Source organism: Amblyomma maculatum, unplaced genomic scaffold (genome assembly GCF_055883805.1).
Source record: "Amblyomma maculatum isolate TAMU_Amacu unplaced genomic scaffold, ASM5588380v1 scaffold_19, whole genome shotgun sequence".
NCBI classification, from domain to species: Eukaryota; Metazoa; Arthropoda; class Arachnida; order Ixodida; family Ixodidae; genus Amblyomma; species Amblyomma maculatum.
Window position 1 is genome coordinate 809,900 of NW_028146744.1, and position 22,858 is coordinate 832,757.

At 43.2% G+C, this 22,858-nt stretch overlaps 1 protein-coding gene and 1 long non-coding RNA gene across 4 annotated transcripts in view; one reads left to right on the forward strand and one right to left on the reverse strand.

Annotated features, from left to right (window-relative positions):
• Window positions 1-22,858, forward strand: part of LOC146171557 (uncharacterized) — a 342,743-nt gene that overhangs the window by 88,010 nt on the left and 231,875 nt on the right. The gene's annotated exons all lie outside the window — the stretch shown is intronic.
• Window positions 41-18,864, reverse strand: LOC146171558 (uncharacterized). Its single transcript, XR_014702824.1, has 2 exons — window positions 18,325-18,864; window positions 41-333 (listed from the first exon to the last, which is right to left on the reverse strand). It is a non-coding gene; the product is annotated as an uncharacterized LOC146171558 (long non-coding RNA).

Sequence of the window (22,858 nt, forward strand, 5' to 3'; positions counted from 1 at the left end):
AGCCTAGCTTGTAGCTTTGATGATTTTGAATGTTCCTGTGCCATGCGTGTTTGATATTTTATTTGCATATAATTTAGGCACTAAACATTTGCAGGTGATCGTGTGGACCTTGTGCAGCCGTTGCAGCACTTCCAATCCGAGTCATCATGTGGTCGAGAAGTCCTGGGGCCATATTCAACATCATTAACCTCTCTGCTAGGCTTGTATAATCTGGGAGGCCACGCCTTGTCCCTGGACGGCCACATCAGATGTGAAGTGCTATGCAGATGGACAGCTCTTTTTGAAGATCGTTACAGCTTGTAGTGTGTGCAGATCACATGACATTGACGCCACCTGCAAATGGTAATCGCAGCAGGAACATCAACAAGTACAAGGAAGAGGACGTGCAACATTTATATTAACTCGGACAGGAACAACTTGATCACCTGCACTTGAGATTTTCACTCGCTGTCATGATTTTGATATATGCCACAAGTGATCAATGTGCACATTCTTACTGCTTCATGTTCGATAGCATACTGCTGAAAAGCCGTCCAAGTCTTAATTTTTTCTGTGGTTTTGAGATATAACCATCTCTTTGGTGTACATTTTGTTGATAGCATGTGCAAGAACCAAGTTCAGCTTTGGGGTGGCGCAGTGGTTACGGCGCTCGACTATTGTTCCCAAAGATGCGGGATCGAATCCCGGCCTCGGCGGCCGCTTTTCGATGGAGGTGAAAAGCAAGGCGCCCATGTGCTGTGCGATGTTAGTGCACATTAGTGCGATGTTAGAACCCCAGGTGGTCGAAATTTCCGGAGCCTTCCACTATGACGTCTCTCATAGTCTGAGTTGCTTTGGGATGTTAAACCCCACAAACGAAACCAAACCTTTCCTTGGTGCTATAATTTTTTGTCTACCATCTGTAGACATACTGAGTGTATTCTACAAGTGCTGTGGCCCTTGCTGAGAGCTGTCATTCTTTGTTGTATACTTTGCTTTTTTGTGTTCTGCTTAAACTCAGTGTGCATTTTATTAAGTGCTTCATGTCAATGAAACACAGGAAGGTACAAAAACGTTCTCCTTCTACCTCCAGAAGTGCCATTCTGAGTAGGACATGCGGGCAGCAACAGTTCACAATTCACTTTGGTGTTTGTGGCAAGCAGGCAGCCTGCGATGTACTACTTCAGTGAGAATATTTGACATATGTGCACCCTGGTGGATGTGTCTGCAGTCGTTTACCATAGCAGAGTCCATTTCGTTACACCTATCTTGTGTGCTACTAGGGTGAAATGTGAGGTGCCCACTGTGTTTTTCCACAAACTGCAGAGTGAAGCGAGCTGTGCTTCTTTGTATTTGGTTGCCTTTATGCTTGTTTTCTATTGCTTCCTTCATATGCTGAATGTAGATGAACAGCAATCAACTAGTTTTCCCAAGGATAATTTGTGCATCTATTTGGTGGTCAGTGTCTTTCATTGTTGTATGCACGGAAAATGAGGCCCCCGCCAACTTGTCAACCCATTTTGGCAATTTTAGATTCCACTTTTGCAAAATTTGCCAGTTTCATTTTGCACTGCAATTACTGATGCTTTGTAGTGATGTTAATCAAGATCCCAGATAACCTGTTTAACCTCTGCATCATTTGTGTGGCTCGGCGATCAATGAACATTTTTGTATTCTTCAGTTTTTTCACAAAGGCAACTATTGACTTCTCTGTTTTGTAACTAGGTGATATTGATGTGCATGTGCACCCACTGGCAAAAGTTCTTGAAGGTGGCTTCGCAGGGGAAAGAATGCATTCATTTGTGTACGGGATAAATTGCTTGACATTTCATGTTTCACTATATAACTCATAGTCACAATAATGATGCACAAGCGCAGGAGTGAAATAAAATCTTTTTGATAAGATTGTCCTTCATAAATTTTTGACTGCAGCTCTACAAAATGCTTTGCTCCTTTTGTGCATTTCTACATATCTTGTTCCATAAAATACCTCCCTCCATGATAGCGTTGTGTGTAGTCCTTCCATACCTCTATTATGAGGCTGCTATCTGGGCCATTTGCTTCTTGACACATTCTTGCTGCTGCCACATGCCCTCCGGCACTCACATATGTTAAAAGAGGGTTGGTAAAGCTCACATATTCATGCTCTAAGCCACTGGAGACTGGCTTCATCACTCGAGATGTTTGTCGAATGATTGCAGCTGTGTATAACTGCTTCATTACTTTTTTTCTGTTAGTTGCTTTTGTAGCCTTCATTGTTCTTTGTGAGCTTTAAATTGAGAATTTTAAGGAAGGGGCACAAATTTTATGCCAATCACTTTCATTTCATTTATGTAGAAGCACTTTCAAGGAAACTTGTGTTTCATCATCACTTTTCAACATTTTGTACCATTGTGCTAGTACTGAGTTGTATAACTTTTTGCTCTCATAAGTGACAGCTGCGCTAGTTTCACTTACACCTATCCTATTGTCGCATGTGTTTTCTATGTTATCTAGTATCCCTATGCTTTCCTATTATATCAGCTTCAGCAATCCTCTCTGCATTTAACCCTCAGAATGTGTTGCATATTTTGCACGTCTGCTATGTGTACAGCCTAAATTGAACACCACAATATATTCTTAAGATTGCATTCAAAAGATAACTTCCTGAAGGTACAATTCTATTGAACACAGTAGACGTCATACTATCCATAAGTGAGCCATTCTTTTTCATGATGTATTGAAGAATTTGTGAACAAAGCGATTTCATTTTATCTTGACCACATTCATCTGTTGTTTCTGTGGTACAGCCTCTGCCACAGCTGCATCTATAACTCGGCTGTTGACACTGTGGTCAAATGTCTTGCGAGCCAGCAGAGCCTACTGTAGCGTAGATGTTCAGCTATTGGCTTCTTGCTTTTTTTTTTTTGATGCAGCAACGTTAAAGCCTCTTTTCTGCACAAAACGCGACGTTGTGAGTGGAAAATCTTGGGCACATTTCAGACAGGTGACATGGCCGAGTACTCAGTGTGATGTCTCTGGCTTCACCTTTGAGATGAATGTGTGAGGTGATAAACCTTGCAGGATCTTTGGGTAATAAGACAGGCAACCCTTAGGCCATGGAAACGCATCCGTACAGCTTGGTTAGAGTGGGCTTTATAGGTATCTAGACAAGTGGTCTTCCACATAATTGGATAACTTACAGGTATATGCTACTGATATGTATCATAGAATAAATACTAGATGTTAGCAGTAGCAAAGTCGATTCACACGAATGAGAGTCTGCAGACAGGAGCCATAAAAGCTGTTGTGTCATAGCGGTAAATGCTGAGCTTGCGTGTCCCCACAATTGTTTTTAGAGCATGAAGTTTTCAAGTGCTGTGCTGGTTTGCCTGATAGCCGTCACATTGAGTGACTTGCTGAAATAATGCTTAAGGCTTGTCTTCCTGAGACAAACATTTCTCCTTTTTGGTAGACTGCATAAAGGGAACATTCTAGGTGTGGCAGGCATTTATGCACAGATAAAATCATTCTTACACACACTATAACTACCTTTGCCCTGTCCATAACAGAATCGGGGAATACTTGCTCTGTCCCAGGTGCCGACTACCATTTAAATGACGTTGAGTTCCATAATCTTTGATACTGGTAATACTGCGGAACGCATAGCATCCCTTGACTGTAGTTGCAGCCTAGTGGTTTGAGCATTTGGGGACCAATCCTCAGTGGTGTTGGGTACTCATTGGTAAAACAGTGGGTGCTTGCTTTGCTGGTGTTGGGGTTATCTTGGGCCAAACACTTGGAGAATGGGTTTTTGACCCTATCTTGTGTTCCCTTGCTTTGTATAACTAATTTCTCTTCTTTGGTCTCCAAGGCCGTGCCACCTTTCAGATATGGCGATGAGCTGTACAAGTACAACAATACTGTAATTACTTGAATGTGTGACAGCCTTTCATTTTAGGCTGTGTATTGTAGAGTGTGCAGTCCTGTAAATAAATTTTGTATTGTTTTGTATATTGTAATTTTCAGTTTTCTTATAAGCAAGGCTTCATGTCAGGTGCATGTAAAAAAAAATGCCAAAAAGTACCGAAAGCAAATGATACACCAATTGTTAGTCAACGACGAGCTGTTTAAAGCTACAGGGAATGTGTTACGTGAGTAGCAGGTCTCTTAAAGTGTGCATGTTTTACCAAAATAAAGGACATAAGCTATACTGCAACCTGTTGGAAGAACCATGCATACAAGACGCACTAGCTGCAAATCATACGCTCATTTAAATCACGTTTAGTTTTCCAATGATATGCAATCAGAATGTCGAAAAAGTAAATTTCATGCTTTATTCCCATATTTATGCCCGTATTCAGGTGAGGTTCATTTGAGCATGTTTTTGAGTCAGAGTGTAGAGAGTGGATGTTAGACAGTTGCACGTTGGACATTATGCATTGCTGGAAGAGCACACAGGGGATGGCACAGCCAATACAAATCATACAGTATTATCACCTGGCATTAATGAACCTTTGCCAAAAAATCCAGAACACCACCCTGATGTGCTGCAGGCCACATTGCTGCAGGCCTTGCAATTCATGCCTCTTTTTGTCGAATATTGTTCCTGTGCATGCTTCTGTTTTTCTTTTTTGTTGCTGTTACTTTTTACTTACGGTGTCTTTAAAGTCACGCTTGCTTTCCCCTTTGGCTCCCTTGCTTCACTCAGAGACAGGTTCGGGCTTTGTGTATATAGCATGTGCACTGGTTAATGTGTGCATGAATGCTACATTCAATTGACAATTGCTTCAAGAAAATGGTTTCCGTACTGCATCTAGCTCATTGTAATTAGGCATCATATATCATATTCACTCTTCATGTCTGTTCCTTCACTTCCTGATCGTCAAATAGTATATGTGAAGGCATATCTCTAGCCGACCTCATCACCCTTCTCTCCTCTGAGGAATCATGCTGAACTGAAAGAAAGTGCCGGATGCTATTGCAAGTGCAAAACTGGTAAACAGTAGCAAAGGAACTAGGCTGTACCTGACAAATTTTGTTTCTCTTGTGACATTGTGGTGTGATGTGCACCTGCATCAGACGAGCAGTGTTGCTACTTTTATAAAATGTTTTTATGCAACATGCTCAGAAACCAAGCAGAATAATACCGACAGCTTTTTTTTTTATTATTATTATTTTAACGAGGCATCTGCCACAACAGAGTGACACACTCTGCATGCGGTGAAATGTGCATACAGCGTGCTATGTCTAATTCAGGGCACATTAAATGCCATCAGCGTGAAAGCTAACCTGTTGCTGCCAGTGGGCATCTGGATACACTTTTCATTGCATTTTCATTGCTGCCAGAAAATCTTATCTGCTTATTTTTGCGGCTGCGTGAAAACGTCCCCGCCGCGATGGCTCAGTAATGATTATAGACGCTCGGCTCTCTGACCCGCAATATGTGCGTAGCCCAGCTACGACGATCGCATTTCGATGGAATTAACACGCTAAAGGTGGTCCGATGTCAGCGCATGCTAAGATCGCCAGATATATGGCCTAATCGAGCTCTCCACTATGCGTGTTTTCACTACGCCGCTCCAGTCGGGCCGATATCCGCACGCTACGCCACAGAAGCCGACACGTATACCCGGCCGTAGCAGACTTGCTAACATGATGGAAACGGTGGGCTGCCGCAGGCAGTTTCCAACGACAGTGATACCCTGAGAAGGCCAGCGTTGTCGTCGGATAGGTGCGTCTCTTCTCTAGAGGCAACTGCAGCCCGAAAATCTGTTGGGCGCTTCCAATTCTCAGTATTCGTAAACAAATTCTTTAATCCTGATACTCGCCGATTTCTCTGCGCGACTAAGTCCATAAATGAAACACGGACAGCTAGCAACATGCAGGCATCTCAAGTGAGGCATCGCTCACACTTGACGACCGGCTGTTTGTGGGGTTTGCGTCGAGTACCGCCGTTCGCTCAGCCTAGCTGCTGGTGGACGTCCGACAGCGTGTGTACTATGATGCACTGTGGTCGCAACTACCGTTACTATAATAGTACAGTACAGCCGCAATGTATACGTAAGTATCTCACTATCTCCTCAGCCTTGCCCTGCCGCGCGACGCGTGTATGCAGCGTAAACACTGTTCGCACCGACCCTTCAGCTTCTTGGCATCGCAGCGTTGGCATTTTTGTAATCGGCGCCAAGTAGCAGACGACGGCGTTATTTTTTGTAACTTTTTTCCTTGTTTTTTAAATTTCGTCATCAATTTCTGTTTATACGCGTTTTAGCGCCGCCCCAATATTTACGTCACGGGTACGTCACAACATGGCCGAAAAGGCGAATATCGAGGATCGGGCCCCGGGCAAAACACGTTTTAGCTGTACGTATCGCCCATACGCAAGACGACCTGAACTTGCAGAGAGCCGGCTCCGTGAACTGCGCATGCGCGCACAGAACCAAAGTGGAAAGGAGGACGCGTTGATTCTCTCGACGGATGTGACGTCAAACAACTTTTAGTATTTGCTTTTTTCTGGAAATAAGCCTCAAACCCAGATGCCAATTAACCCGTTTCGAACCACCGCACCCGCAAAAGCTGGCGCGCTTTTCGGGCAACGGGTGCTCGCGCCTTGCGAGCCCTAGGTCGCTTTTCATGCGTCGGCTTGTTTTAGTTTGTGGGGCATCATCCCGATAGATGCAAATTCGGTGAAAATCTGATTCAGTTTGTGGATTGTTGCCCTAAATTCAACAGCGTAGCCTTCGGTCCTGTCCCTGGCCTGTCTGCAGCCTCCGACTACGGTGAGTCGTACGCGAATGATGGTGTTTCGTACATGTCCGCGAGCTCTAGGTAAAGCATTTGTCGGCGTTCTGCTACCGTCTTGCAGCTTTTTTAACGAGTTTTTACACGGCAGTGCAGCTATGCGGTAGTCACAATTACTGACGCGGCATAATCACGCGACAGTCACCGGGCGAAGGCATGTGGAGACTGCATAATGGCGTCGATCCCGTTTCTTCGCGCTTGAAACAACCGTTGCATACAGCACCGATCAGTCGCCGGTTGCTGTTGTCTTCGGGGTGCACTGGGGTATTGGGACGTACGCGGCGACTTACAGATGATGTGAAACTATTTGTGAGTCGAGAGTCACGGAAGTTTGTAATTTGCTTTTTTTTTTTTTTAAGATTCTTCGTTTGTGGTCTAGTTTGTTTGGGCAGTAGCAGGCATTTTGGTGTGGTGCGCCAGCGTGAACGCGCTGGTTTATGATCAGGAGGTTTTATTGCCTTCCTCGCAGCTTCAGCAGATAGAGTGGCTGGGCACATAGAAACGGTCGTGCTTCCGTCAAAAAACTGTCGTAAGGTATTTATCTATGCGGCCCATACGTGGTGCTGCAGTGCAAGAGGTCAGCTTCTTTACAGCGTCGACGAAGTGCTAAAGAAGGGGAGTTGCTGGCTAGCTGAGAGATAGTATAAATGTAAACTGGCCCAGTGCGAAATGAGCCCCGGAGTGAAACGAGCCTACTGCTCAGCATAAAATTGCTACAAGATACGGGCATATACCCGCACGAATTTATTGTGCTTATATGCTCACACGTTCCACTGTCGAGTACTCACATCGGTGCATGCAGCAATGAGGGTGACTCTTCGGCTATCATAGGTTCTTGCCCATGAGAGTATCTGCCCTTTTACTACGAAAATAACTGCATTGGTAGAACTCGCTGAGCTTATTTATATAGATTTAACACTTCAGATGCATGTCGCTAACGCAGAGTTCCCTAATATATATCTTTTGCTTGCTCCAACAGCGTCATCACTTTGAGAAAACTGGGAATGATAGCAGAAACAATGCCTCCATAAATAGTGGGCAGTGCTTGGCTTCAAGCTGCTGTCAAGGCCATGGACAGCTTATTTGAAAACAAAGCAATAATTAACCTGAGGTGGTACGTTTTGTTGAGGGGAGTGAGGCACCGTTGCATGTACAGCCTTTGTCAAAAGTGTAGAGCCCGGGGGGTCCGCTTCTGAGCCGAATTGTGGCACTGATGTAGAATTAGTTGAGGCCACTGAAGGGGGTAGGACAAAAAATCTTCTTGCCATCAACAAAGTTGGAATACCGGAAATTCATTACAAGCCGCAGGAACTGGCCCAGAAGCAGAACCCCTGGACTCTACACTTTTGACAAAGACTGTACCTCGTAATCCTGTCAAAGAGCTTGGCAGTTGCTGCTATAAGCACTCTTGATTACAATTCCATGCAAGCCGCAGCATATTCCGCACTTACTGCACACGTAATTTAACTTAGTCTCTTTGTTGCTATTTCAGTGTTTTGCAAGTGTGCTAAATATTTGTATTTGTGCTAGCATTGACTGCTAGTCTCGTTACTGCCTTTTTCCTTCTGCGGCAGGCACTCTCACTTGCTTTACTCAAATCAAATTCTACTGTGAGTGAGTTTGCTGAATTTATGCAAACTAAATGTAATTGCTGTATTACTCTCATTTATTTGCATTTACAGAGGCAAGGAATACTCGGGGCCGACGTACGAGTTTCCTCCACCAGTTGGATTCCTCTGCTACCTCGGTAGTGCAGTGCGCTGTAACTGGTGTGACCAAATGGATACTCTCACTCCTTTTACTGGTTTAGAGCGTGCTCCTAGTTATTCCAATGCAGCTTCAGCCAGTGAATTTGCATAATTCCCGTGTTGGACGAACAAGAGGCCTATGAACTTGAGCATTTCACTTAGTCATTTCTTACAAACATCCGTCAAAACAAGCAACCTGTTGGGTTTCCCCAAAATCCCTGTACAATCATATTTATTTTTATTTTTACAAATAGTTTGTATCATAAGCTGGAGAGCCTTCACTCAAGTATACACTAGGTTCCTATCTACATGAAAACTACACGCTTGTGTTTCAGTGTCATCAGATCGTTGCTAACGATTGTGGACACTCTCCTAAACAGAGATAAAACTGAGAACATGCAGCGATCATGTGTACATACTCAAAAGCAAGTGGGTACGGAAACTGTGTGCACCTTTGGCCACTGTAATTGTAGTACCTGAATCGCTAAAAGCTGAAATCAGAGCTTCTTCTGACAGACTCTTCTGGCTTTTTTGCTGCTAGTGCGATAAAAAAAATCTGTAGCTGAAGTTGCTGAATCACACAATTTCAGTGTTTTTTGTTGTGCGGCCTGACATGAACATTTCTTCATCTAAGCTGCCACCATTCTTCAGATACAGATCGCTTGTGTGTCACCACTTGGTGCGATGTTACTCTGTGTCACCAGGGGTAGAGACAGACAATTGGAGGAGGAGGATACGCTACAACAGGACATGTACTTGCAGACTAACAGGAAAAATAAGGAGGCCTTAGGAAAGCTAAAGAATACGGTAAACGCCGCCATGAGGCTCACTGAAAGAATCGCCAATCTAAAGAGAGGATTGCAGGAAAAGGAGTCAAGTCATTTGGTACAGGCATTCGTGATCAGTAGAACAGTTTATGCGACGCCTTGTATGAATATGGAAGTGACGGAGGAAAACAAGGTGGACGCTACGATTAGGCTGGCGTATAAGGCGGCCCTTGGGTTACCTAACATTGCTTCTACCGAAAGTCTGTGGGATTCATCATCATCAGCCTGACTATACCCATTGCACTCTCCCATATTTCTCCACTTAACCCGGTTCTGTGCTAGTTGCATCCGCTTCACCCCTGCGAACTTCTTAATCCGCCCATCTAACTTTCTGCCGCCCCCTGCTACGCTTTCCTTCCCTTGGAATCCAGTTTGTTACCCTCAGCGACCATCGGTTATCCTCTCTTTGCACTACATGTCCGGCCCATGTCCATTTCTTAATTTCCACTAGAATGTCGGTAACCTGAGTTATTTCTCTGACCCACTGTGCACGCTTCCTCTCTCTTAATGTTACCTCTACCATTTTTCGTTCCATAGCCCTCTGGGTTGTCCTCAACTTAAGTAAAACTCTCTTGGTTAGCCTCCACGTTTCAGCCCCATAGGTGAGTACAGGTAAGATGCAACTGTTGTATACTTTCCTCTTGAGCGATAACGATAAGCTGCTAGTCATAATCTGCGAGTGCTTGCGAAATGCGCTCCATCCCAATCCTGTTCTTCTTGTTATTTCCTTTTCATGGTCCGGATCTGCGGGTACTGCCTGTCCAAAGTAGACATATTCGCCTACTAATTCCAGTACTTCGCTACCTAATGTAGACTGCTGTTCCTTTCTGAGGCTGTTGAACATTACCTTAGTTTTCTGCATATTGATTTTAAAGCCTACCTTTCTACTTTTCCTGTCTAGGTCATCAATCATTATTTGCAGTTCATCCCCCGAGTTGCTTAGCAAGGCAATGTCATCAGCAAATCGCAGATTACTGAGGTATTCTCCATCTACCCTTATCCCTCACTGCTCCCATTCCAAGTCTCTGAATACTTCCTCTAAGCAAGCTGTGAATAGTACTGGGGAGATTGTGTCTCCTTGCCTAACACCTTTCTTTATCGGAATTTTGTTACTTTCTTTATGCAGAACTATGGTTGCTGTGCAGCCACTATATATATCTTCCAGCACTTCAACGTACGGCTCGTCTACCCCCCGATTTCGCAATGCCTGCATCACCGCCGAGGTTTCAACTGAGTCAAATGCTTTTTCGTAATCAATGAATGCTATGTATAAGGGCTGGTTATATTCCGAGCATTTTTCTATCACCTGATTGATGGTATGGATATGATCGATAGTAGAGTACCGTTTCTGAAGCCCTGCTTGATCCTTTGCTTGATTGCAGTCTAAGGTTGCCCTGATTCTATTAGCGATTACCTTTGTAAACACCTTATACGTAACAGACAGTAAGCTGATTGGTCTAATTTTTAAGGTTCATAGCATCCCCTTTCTTATGAATGAGGATAATGTTTGCGTTCTTCCATAGTTCCGGTACTATCGATGACACCAGGCACTGCGTATACAGGGTAGCCAGTTTTTCTAGCACGATATCTGCCCAGCACAGCCGCCCCAGGAAATACATACTTGCCACTCACATTGCCACTGCTTTCCTCCGTCCCCATTCCAACATGCGAGAGCTGTCATTGGAATCTTGCGAGCAGTTGCATGGTTGTGCTGTTTACCTTTAAATCTGTCAGTGAAGAACTTAGTGATAGATACTGACTGATAATGATAGTGACAGTGATGATAATGACAGAGATTACTATGATGTCATGACGTTACCAGGCGACTCGAGCACATGTGAAAGTTAACCTGATCCAGTCGTCAGTGCAGCGCCTTTCATTTGGCGTTTGCTCTAACGCCACATGACACAGCATACAAAAGCAGACGCAGTACAGCAAGCATCAGCAGCATTTCAAATTGGTTTACAGGAAAGAAAAGGCGTATCTCACACTTCTCCACGAACACCTGAATCGAGCCATAAGGAAAACGAGGAAGGAGGTGCCATAGTGGAGGGCATCAGACCACCATGCAATAAAGGCTTTCACCTCATTGCTCTTTAGTGGTTCAAAGTGCCCCTAGAGTTTTTACTTTTTACTCGTATGATCATTCAGTTCAGTGCTGCATAGTGTGATGTTAAAAAAGCACGAGTACCAGGGACCGATGCATTTGTCACCTGCAGTCGCTCATTACGACCTTGGCTGTTCCTTTTGTTATTTTGTGTTTGTCGTGACACATTAATGTGTTACCCCGCCGGGGTGGCGCAGTGGTTAGGGCACTTCCGAAGGATGCGGGATCGAATCCTGGCCTCGGCGACCGCTTTTCGAATGGAGGCGAAAGGCAAGGCGACCGTGTGCTGTGGAATGTCAGTGTACGTTAAAGAACCCCAGGTGGTCGAAATTTCCGGAGTCCTCCACTACAGCGTCTCTCATAGCCCGAGTCGCTTTGGGACATTAAACCCCACAAACCATTCCATGTGGTTCTGCCAGATATACAGTAACTTGGCACTAGCTAACAGAAAGTCGCTGTAGAGAGTAGTGATGTGGTACTAGCTGGTATTATATTGCGCAGGGCCACTCTAGCATTTTTTTTTTCCCGGAAGCTTAAATGGAATTCTTTTTGACTGGGGCAGAAAAGTTTCGTAATTTGAACGCCCGTGCTCTTCTCTAGCGTTGCTCTGTGCCTGTACTTCACTGCAGTGCAGGCTTGAGCCAGCGGCAAACGTATACATAACCAGCGCTGCCAGCTTTGGCGAATTAGTCTGCTCGAGGTTGCGGTTACAAAAAATAAAAATAAGCATCAAGATACCCCGCATGCTCACTTGAGATGCAGACTAAAGGTCGTTCCTGCAGGAAGCATAATCAAATTCAGATGTGGGTTTCAGTTTGAGCACGAGCAGAGTAGTGAGTGCTTTTCCACATTAACAGTGTTGAGCTGCCCTTCTGCCAGGAAGTGCTCTTTGCGAACTGATAAGTACAGTAGAACCTCATCACAGTAAAGTCACCGGGACCGGCCAAAATCTTACTATATCAGTTGTTAGTGATGACACGGTCCTGAAGATACTATCTCGTAATTAAAGTCTGCTTACTAAGCACATCTTGTTGCTTTATGAAAAGAACGCTCTAAAATGCCTTCCATCTCTCTCTTATCATCTCTGTGCCATTTCCTTTTTCATTTTTTTTTTCTTTTACAGCTTGTAGAAGTACCTGTTTAGCATGAATGCAACATGGATACGAATACAGCCGAGCTTGATTCCAGCTGAGAACCAAAGCATTGCGTGAGCGCAGCATCATCTTCCGCTGTTTCCATCTTTTAAGAGGCAACAGATGAAAAATGCGCGACAGTCCAGCACTGCAAAACCACACAAGCCACGCCTCCAATTCTTGCCACTACTCCTTCGTGCTGAATAGTGTTGTGTGAATGTTCGGCCGTTTCTTCGCTTCCCTTTTTCTTGCTGCACTTTTACTCTATTTTTAAGTGACCGGCCGTCTTCTTTTTGTGTTTGGTCAGCTTTACATTTTTCCCGCTACGCGCTGCATGCTTTCCCTCACGGCTCCAAGGCCTTAAAGTTGGCTTCTTCTCAGTGCTGATGAGCCTAGCGGTAAAACCATAAAAAAAAAGCACTACTTATTTTTTTTTTAAGAAAAAATTTCCTCGCGATTCCATGTAATGCGTGTGCAGCAATGCCATTTCGTGAGAAGTCGACGCCACGGCCAGACGTTTAGTATAACCTAGTTTTACCAAAAGCACTACTATGATGGGACTTCAGTTTCACTTTACTATAGCAGGGTTCTACTATACAATGATAACCGGTCATAGAGACTCCTCCATATTTCACGAGTGGAATGGAGTCCAGTTTTGTGCTCATTGTAGAAACAAGCTGAACAAGCTGGTCATTCTATGTTTCCGTTTTCTGGAGAAGGTGCTTTGCAGCAATACCTAGCCTTCAGGGGCCGTGCAAAAATCCTACGAGATATTCAGAAGAACTTGTCCAAGAAAAAGTATAGACAATCAATACGATCTGTGCAGGGGAGTAAGAGCTAGGAGTTAGCATTGCTGTTCTCAATGCAGCTGATGGGTTACGACCATGCAAGCGGGTTGTGCCACCTAATCTACAAATCACAGTGCGACACATTGTACCCATTCTCCACCCTCTGCCTCCTACCTTCTCTTCATCATCCCTCTTGTCTCTACTTTGCCACCTGCTAATCAAGGTCTCAAAGGGACGAACAACACAAGCTCTCTAAAGCCACCACTTGAAGGAAACCAAATTTTGGTTACATGTTGATATGACAGCGTTAAAGGCTGCCATTCACCATAAAATTTGGTATCAGGGTTGTGAAAGAAAAATTGTGGGTGATAGCCGGGAATTGATTGGTGGCAGGGTTGTGCAAAGTCACTTGATCATATGATATGGCAGATTTGGCAGGAGCTGCCAACTCAAGCTTCTCGAATCAGATGGGTAGGTGAAATGAATCGAACCCTCCAGGACTCTTGCATTTCAAGTCAGACATGCTACCCGTAGACCACAAAGGCACTTCATACGGCTAGGTTAAGGGAGGCTTTATATTTGTGTCAGGCAGTCTTTCACATAATGTGGTAGTTCATGACTCTATGCTAAAGAGTATGTATAAGATAATGGAGGCTTTATATTTGTGTCAGGCAGTCTTTCACATAATGTGGTAGTTCATGACTCTATGCTAAAGAGTATGTATAAGATAATGGAAGTACCACCATTGCCAAAAATAGCCAGGCTGCATGCTCCGCTTTTCAGCCAAGTAGCAGATAATTCGTACCACTTCTGAAACTGTAAATCTGTGCAAAGTAGTAAAGGCAAGCTGCAGTCCTCACTTCTCAACAAGTTGTGATCCTCTAGGAATTCATGTTGACCTTAGGATACAAGCTAAAATAAGGCCTTGCCTTATTTTTACCTCTCTGCAAGTTCGATCCCTGCCAAGGCACAGGGGTACAGAAAAAAATTAAGGCAGATTGCAGTCATGTACAAGACTGATGACACAATGATGCTGTTTCTGTTTGCCTCAAGTTATCCGTGATTATACTTCGAGACTCATCGTGGCTATCTGTTGCCAGCGGACAAGTGCAACAGATATTATGCCTTTTCTTTCCTGTAAACCAATTTAAAACACTGCTGATTCCTGTGTGGTACGGCGTTTGAGGAAGCGACAAATGAAAGGCGCAGCACGGATGCCTGGATTGGATGCCTGGCAAGGTTAGCTTCATATATGCGTGAATCGCACGGTGAAGTCATCGGTCATGACCGGACATGATGTCATGTGGTGACCTCAGTTCTGGTTATTAGACATGACTGGATGTGACGTCATGATGTCACATCCGGTCATGGTGACATTACTGCGAACACATTAAGCTGCGCACAATAGATGAAACAACCTCCAGCTTAAACAGCATCACTGTTGAAAGTGGGCGTTGTGCAGTCTAGTTGAAGGTTTGGGCGGCTGTAAGCGAGCAAGGAACTGAGTGCTGTGATTTAACTTCCCAAAATAAATGCCACCGAGTGGTACTTTTTTCTTAATACACGTCATATATTTACTAGAACCACCTTACTCTGTATTTTACAGCTGTAAATGCTGCAAAAAGCAAATTTTCTAAACTTGAGAATTTTATTCTGGCATGGCTTATATTCTCTAATCTCCAAAACAATTTTCTTGGGTTCCTATACTTCTGGAAAACTTGGGGTATTGTTGGAACAACTACGATGAGAACAGCAAATTTTACAAATTTGAAATTAAAGTGTATGAGAACATGCAAGATGGCGACCATGGCACAAACTTTTTTTTTTTCCGCCTAAAACAAGCTGGGGTAATGTTTGTCGTAGTAACCCAATACAGTCCTTTTCTAAACTGACGGCGGTCGAGCGTAAAAATTGCGTCAAATGGCATGATATGGGTCTGTGTGCAGGCTTCACACAACTCGTACTCTCAGGCAAGTCCAGTAAAAGAATCTGACTGCTGAGCTGCTACCCGGCACAACAGAACCCAGAATGCAACCTAATCCTACGTTAGCCTGAATACTTAATATTTTTGAGACAAAGCATTCATAGAAGGTTGAAAAAACTCGTACATGCAGAATGCGATCAAAAAATCTGGAACAAGTTTCATGACACGCATGCCATTTTTCACAGCATATCACACAACTTGGAAGAAAGTCGACAACTTCACTTTGAAAGCAAATTTTTGTGAAAATGTACAACACCACTGGGAAGGAAAACAATTGAAGCAGTTGAAACAAAAAAATTTGGTGGCGTATGTGTCAGTGAACCCTCAGTGTCTATTAAAGAAAGTGAAATCAATAATCTTCGACACTAGTAGAACCTGAATAGCGCTGTGTGATAAGGCTGTCCATAAGTGGCAATAAGCAAAGTTAAAATCAAAACAAAACCAAACTTGACAGAACTTGCACCAATATCACTGCTATGCTAAAATAAAATACACAGACACCATATAACCACTGTTCACAATACAAGTTCTACAAACCTGATGCGAATTTTTATATCATAGCTGTAACGATACTAGCACAGCCTGATAATTACAGTACACCTAAACAATCACTCTACCTGCCTCTATGCATATATTGTATGCATATAGGCACTATGCACATATTGTACTTGACTACAAAGTTCAGCATGGTAGTTAACAACCATGCACATGAAACAGCTCGGGTATTGAAAAGCCTCTTCCAATCATGTTCAAAACCAATATATTCTGATCAAATCAACATGCAAAATGTAAATCTTTCGTAAAAAATTTCATTTTGCACACAAAGACAAAGGTAGCTTTACTGCACATACTGTAGCACGAGTTGAATGCTCCGGGCAAATTTTCATAGTGCTGCAGGGATTTTATGTGTTTATTATATGAACGATGCAAAAAAAAAAAATCGGTGAACTCCATAAAAGGTGCCACAATAGAACAAAAATTAGCAGTGCTATGCCTAGATAATTCCACTGCAAGAATGCATCTGTGCTGACTCATGCTCTATTGCCATAAACAAAGTACAGTATGTGAGGAACACAAGGGATGGAGGTTTGATTCCCAGTGGAGACAGTATTTATTTATTTTATTTACCCCACTAATCACACATGTACTCTGTGCTGTCGTACAGTACAGCAAGTAATGGCATATGGTACCTGTAGTAAGACATAGTTCATGATGGATACATCGGCTGTCATGCAAAGATGTAATCAATGCAATTAACACTTTTTGTAGTGGCTTGAAATTGTTGACTGCGACCCCGAGCAGTTCGCACGTGAACACTGGCAACCACTGTGATTTCGTAGTATCGATGACAGTCGCCGCAGATGATGAGGGGAATGTCTGGTGCCCTCACAATGCATCAGCCATCTCGCAGATAAGTGCTGCCCTTCAGCGCCACCATTGCAATTCTTGTTTAAATGGCTATGGGTTGTACAAACTGGAAACTCTAGCAGACTAACAATCTTGTGCATTCACAATGCCGTAATAACAACATTGCGTGGGTAGTAATTTAGAAAAAATAAATACATTCACAGTTAAAACTGGTTCACTGGACAATATTTTGTAAGTAATAATTCAACAATACTGCACAAGAATTTTCAAAACTCCTCTGAGCCTCACTAGGGCACCTATGAATGTCGTGCAGCCTTGGTGGATGGAACCGTGACAGATTATTGTAGATGAAAATGTAGCCATTAAATACTGTCCTTTTTAAAATGCGTGATAGAGCGTTACACTGCAGTGCACAGGTGTAGAACATAAAAACAACATGGCTGCAGCTGCGAGCTATCAGGTGGCTGTCAGACATACTCCATGATAGTAAATCAGGTATAGGTATCTTCCATGGGGCAGGTAGCTAGTTAGTAGCAGGCTAGGCAGGCAAACAGGGTTCGTCCATGGCTCTGGTCCACCAACAATGTGACAGTGCTGCAAGTCATCTATACTTGGGCAGATTACCTACCATGCAGACAACTACTGTAAAGTCAAACACTGAAATTACAAAAAAATTAAGTTGATAAATGAAATGTACTGCCTTTGGATCTGAGCAAGAATGAGAACAGAGGCAAGCCATTTTGGCAAGCCTGTTTTGATGCATTCCCTAAAGCCACATCTCTATGCTGTTCTGACCAGTTTATTTGTTTTACAAGAATACACTAGGAAAGAACCAAGCGATCGCACATTACATCTACGTTGTGCACTACAGTTATAAAAATAAAAATCATAGCTAACGAGTACGTGACCCCGTTCGGTAATGCAGTACATTTACTTTGCTGTACAGCGTACCACTCGTCTCGGGACTGACGGACAGCGTGTTAGGCCCTTATTATTTGCCCCCCCCCCCCCCCCAAAAAAAAAAGCGAAGCTTAATTTCTAGTAAATCAACATTACACACTATTAAGAAGCGGTCAACACACTTGAAACAGTTCTATATTCAGTTATAGTTTGCAGTCTGCAAACTATTACCACAGTCTTCGTGCATAAAAGCAACAACAGGCGCATACATGCAGCATGTGCTGAAAAGGCGCGTCCGATGCAAGTGCTAAACTGACGTTTGCCTCGGTGATCTTACGACTGCTAGGGAAAGCTACATGCCTCACATTCACACTAAAAATTAATTCTAAGCACTTCTGACACAAACGTAAGCCTTCGATGTCTCTGTAGTCACAATGCCTAAACACTTTCAACGGAGCGCTTTATTTAGTTCTGCGCAGGCAAGCTCAAAACTTCTCTCAGACAACCTCAAGTGCAGCAAGAAAGTAACCTTGCTGCAATGTTCACAGTTAAACGTCCCGAAACAAATCGTTCCCAGCTAATTTCACACAGCGATTCGCGGAAGAATCGCGGTTCTAGCGCAGGCACCGTGCTTACCAACATGGCACTCAAATATATTAACTCATTTCCTTCCAAAAAGCAATCAGCTGGCTTTCTATTCGACTTACCAAAGTGATGCTCACCGTGCGAAGTGCGTCGCCTGTGCTGTATAAACACAGAACACAGCCATTTTATGGTTCGTTAGCATTAACAACAAATAGATAAAGCGCAACACAGGGTCCGCAAAGCACTGGAAGGAGAATAACTAGAGTCAATAACGCGTCAAACATTTTTTTAAAACGTTTCATGCAACGCGCCGCAACTCAAAATAATTTAGCGGAGGGGGCGATGATGATGATAATGGCGCACGCACCATCGTATCTAAAATTGTTGCAAATGAAACTATACAGTTTCGGTTAAACAAAGGAGGTGCTAACGCATAAACTACAAGTGCCAATTTTAATTATCTAAAGGTTTCCTTTTACTGAATTAATTTTTGTTGGTATTGGACGTTTTCGCCACCTGCAGCGCTGTCACTCAACCGTTGCAACGGCGCGCCATTTGAACCGGCTGGTTGTACGGTGCTCGCACAAGTCTCTGCTGTTCTGTCGAGTTCTCTCTTCTCAGTTCAGCTCTCTCTGCAAGCCTCCCAGAGGCTATATGACTCATTTATCTCCCCACAAGTAACTTTTAAACCACAGTTCAGCAATGCGACACTAGAGCCATTCAATGAAGGACTACACTTATTCCTAGTCTGGCATTTATTTCCTTTGCGCATTTTCACTCTGTCCATTCATAACAAAAACTTGGAAGAAAAATCAAGAGGCTAAGTGGGCTTCCCACAGTGCAGTTACATATCTATAGTTATTTCATAAATTGGCAACAGAGTTTTGATTCATCATCATCACTGCCTGCACTAGGTATGCTGAAGGGAATTAATGGTCTGCAATCATCGCTGCTTCATGCGTTAGCTGCAGCCACCAACCTTGGCTCATTTGCTGACATTATCTCTTCATCCCAGTGTCTGGTATCCCTTACTTGTTTCACTCCCTGGAAACCTAATCGATTAGCTGAAAAGCCCTATTTCCTGGATCACATGTCCCTCTCTAATGCTTCTTTTCAGTTTTCTGCATCTTCATACTAAAAGATGTGCACCATGTGCTGCAATCTCAACTGCAGGTACTCGACTGCAAGATGCCCAGCACTCTGTGTCATATGGTATGGTGTTGCGGCAGCATAGAAGTACCACCCACACAAACCATCAGATGAGGACCTGCTTATGCCCTCACCTTTTTGGACCAAGGACGCCACCTGCCCAGGGCAAATAGGGCCTGCTCATTTCAATAATAGCTGATTACTACTTCCTTGTTATGATTACCTTGAAACTGTACTTTAATCCACATCTGTGTTTGTGAAGGTTTTCCAAATTATTTTACTTTCTATAACCTGCTGCACTGTCCTTTGCTTAGGTATTTTAAACTAATGCTTTAATATCCACTTTTCAGCCTTTCAAATGATCACATGATAGCAAACTGCCTTTTTTTACATTATATATACAGCACCTTCCAAATTTACATTCACCTCTTTTTGCTCTTGGGGAAATGTTTCTCATGGTTCAGATTCAACCTGGCTTAAAAACATTACTCCCTTCCTACGTCCGAAACCTTCCTACCTATGTGCAGCAGTGACTTTGTGGCTATGCATTCGACTGCTAATCCTAAGGTTTTAAGATTAAATACATGGCTACATTTTTGCAGAGGCAAGATGTAAAGACACCTGTGGGCTACACAATGTCAGTGCATATAAAAAGGACACCAAGCAGTCAAAATTAATTAGCTCTTTCCCATGCTTGCCGTCTTTCATAGACCGCATTAGGTTTTGGCATTCCCGATCCCTGTGTGCTATGTCAATACCTCTACCTGTTGTAAAGTTGCTCTCATCACAAAGGGTTGAAAAATAAACTTTCATCTTGTAGTTTCTTTATGTCCTTGAGCATGTGCTGTTATTGAGGCAGTGGGCAATATTTGGCTGGGGCCTTAGACATGCAGTAGCCCAAACCAGATTCGAAATCGAGGAAACAGTTTAGCTGAAACAAATGTCGATTTCAGTCTCATCGACATCAACTGCAATGCCCGTCCTCTTTTTCTACAGGAATATAATGTAGACATGATGCAATGCTGTTCACCCAAATGTTTTCCGATTGTCATGGCTACTACAGTTCAAAATAATGAGACCAAAGAGCACGACACACAAGGAATGCTTATTTGCAATGAAAGCATTTTATTGCAAGCTATGAAGTAAATACATTTGTCGTGAAGAACAAGCAAAAGATTGCAAGAAACCATCAAAACAAAATTTAAAACCCCATCTAGAAAAGCAAAAATCTAATGCCATGTTTTCATGGAAAGCAGCCATTTTTTAAAAAAGGCTGCTCTTTGAAGCTACTCACAAAATTATTTCAGCATAATGCTCATTTGCTACAATCCTCTTTTTTTCCAACTAGACACAAAGTCTACAAGACCTTGTGTATAAAATGTCACCAACCAGCACGTAGCTGCCATGCCATCAGCAAAACCATGCGCCCAACTGCTCATTGCACACCGGCCAAAACTCTGCACTGCCTTTGGGCAAGTGGAAAACAGCTGCAAAGAATCTTAAAACCCATCCACCTTTTGATGATGATGATGGATTTTAATGGCGCAAGGGCGACTCAGGCCAAAGAGTGCCAAACTCAAGGTTAACGGTGTACTCAAGTTGATATAATGGAATAGTTGATTTTTCATGAAGGGATAAAGAACAGTGGTGTATAGGGCCTAAAAATGTATTCGCTCTGTAATATCGCTAAAAACAATGGTGTATAGGGCCTAAAATTCATTTGCGATATATAATGGATGCGCAATGTATAAGTAGATGTATTAAAAGATCTCATCCGTCCTCTCAAGGAGGAGCGGGCTGAGACCCACGTCGATAAGAAATTTCATGTAAAAAGCCTACTTGTAATAAAAATTTAAGCACCTGTTTTAAAGGAAACATTGGGTTGTCGCCAATAAAAATGGATGGGTGTGCAGGTATTTGATGAGTGAACAAGGAGGGAAAATGACGTCTTCTTTCTGGTTCCAGTTGTGCACATATGATTAAAACATGAATGACAGTGAGTCGATCACCACATCTCGAGCAGTGTGGTGCAGGAGAGTTCGTTAAAAGGTATGAGTGTGTAGTATGTGTATGACCTATTCTCAGCCTGCACAAGGCTACTTCTTTGAATCTGTCTCTTTTGTCTGTAGTGTACCTGCCTATGATAGGTTTTATAGTGTGTAGTTTATTTTCAGTCGCTGTGTCCCATTCCTCTTGCCACTGTTGTCGAATTTTGTTTTTAATGTGTGGCTTGAGGTCCTGGTATATTATTTTGTCGATGTCTGTAGTATTTCGACAGGCAGCTGACACAGCAAGCCTATCAGCCGCCTCGTTACCCGGTATGCTACGGTGGCCTGGCACCCAGCAAAGTGTAATTTTAAGTTGTAATTTATGGGCAGTGATAAGGTTGTTAAATAGAGTATTCAGGACTGGGTTCTTATTGTGCCATTTCCAAGAAGTTAGGGAGGTTAAAACACTAAGGGAGTCTGTGTAGATGACCGATGACTGTATTTTGTTTTCTATAATGTGTCTCACAGCTAACAGGATACCGTGGGATTCTGCAGTAAATATACTTGTATGTCTGTTCAGTGTTTTTGTTAGTGAAAATTGTGGTCCATGTGCGGCACATGAGACTTGAGTCGACTTTGAAGCATCAGTGTAATACTCATTACAAATGTATTTTGCCTGCAGAGACATGAAGTGCTGTTGTATGGCTATAGGAAGGGCATGTTTTCCGACTTGAAGGAATGTTAGGTCGCAATTAACAGTGTGCATTTCCCACGGAGCGATGAAGTCTTTTATGGAAGTTGTATGGAGGCTGCCAACCGGGATGTCCAGATATTCATTATGAGTGGCTAATCTTATTGGGTATGGTGGTGTTAGTGACGGTTTTCTTGTGAAAAGTTCTGTGTTAGCTGTGTCAAGCAGGAGCCGGCGACAAGGATGGTCCAGTTGAGAAAATATTTTGGTAGCATATCTTACAGCAGTAAATTGTCTTCTTCGCTGTAATGACCATCGGTTAGCCTCAACATAGAGGCTAGCAATTGGGCTAGTTCGAAAAGCACCTGTGGCAAGGCGAAGGCCAAGGTGGTGCACTGGATCGAGCATTTTTAGGGCAGAAGGTGATGCTGACCCGTAAACCATTGAGCCATAGTCAATACGAGACAAAACTACGCTATTCAGAAGGCTCAAGAGGCAGTCACGATCTGTGCCCCAGGACTGGTGGGACAGAATTTTTAGCAGGTTCATTGCCTTCAGACATTTTAATCTCAGCTGTTTTATGTGTGATATGAAGGAAAGCTTTTCATCAAAAACTACACCGAGAAATTTATGTTCTTTTTGAACTGCAAGGCTCTGACCACTCAGTGTAATGTTGGGCTCAGGTCTAATGCCACGCTGCTTAGTGAAAAGCACGCAGACGGTCTTTGCAGAGTTAAACTTAAACCCATTGTCGTTAGCCCATCTAGACAGTTTGTTGACGCCTAGTTGAATCTGGCGTTCACAGATGGCCAGGTTGCAAGATTTGAA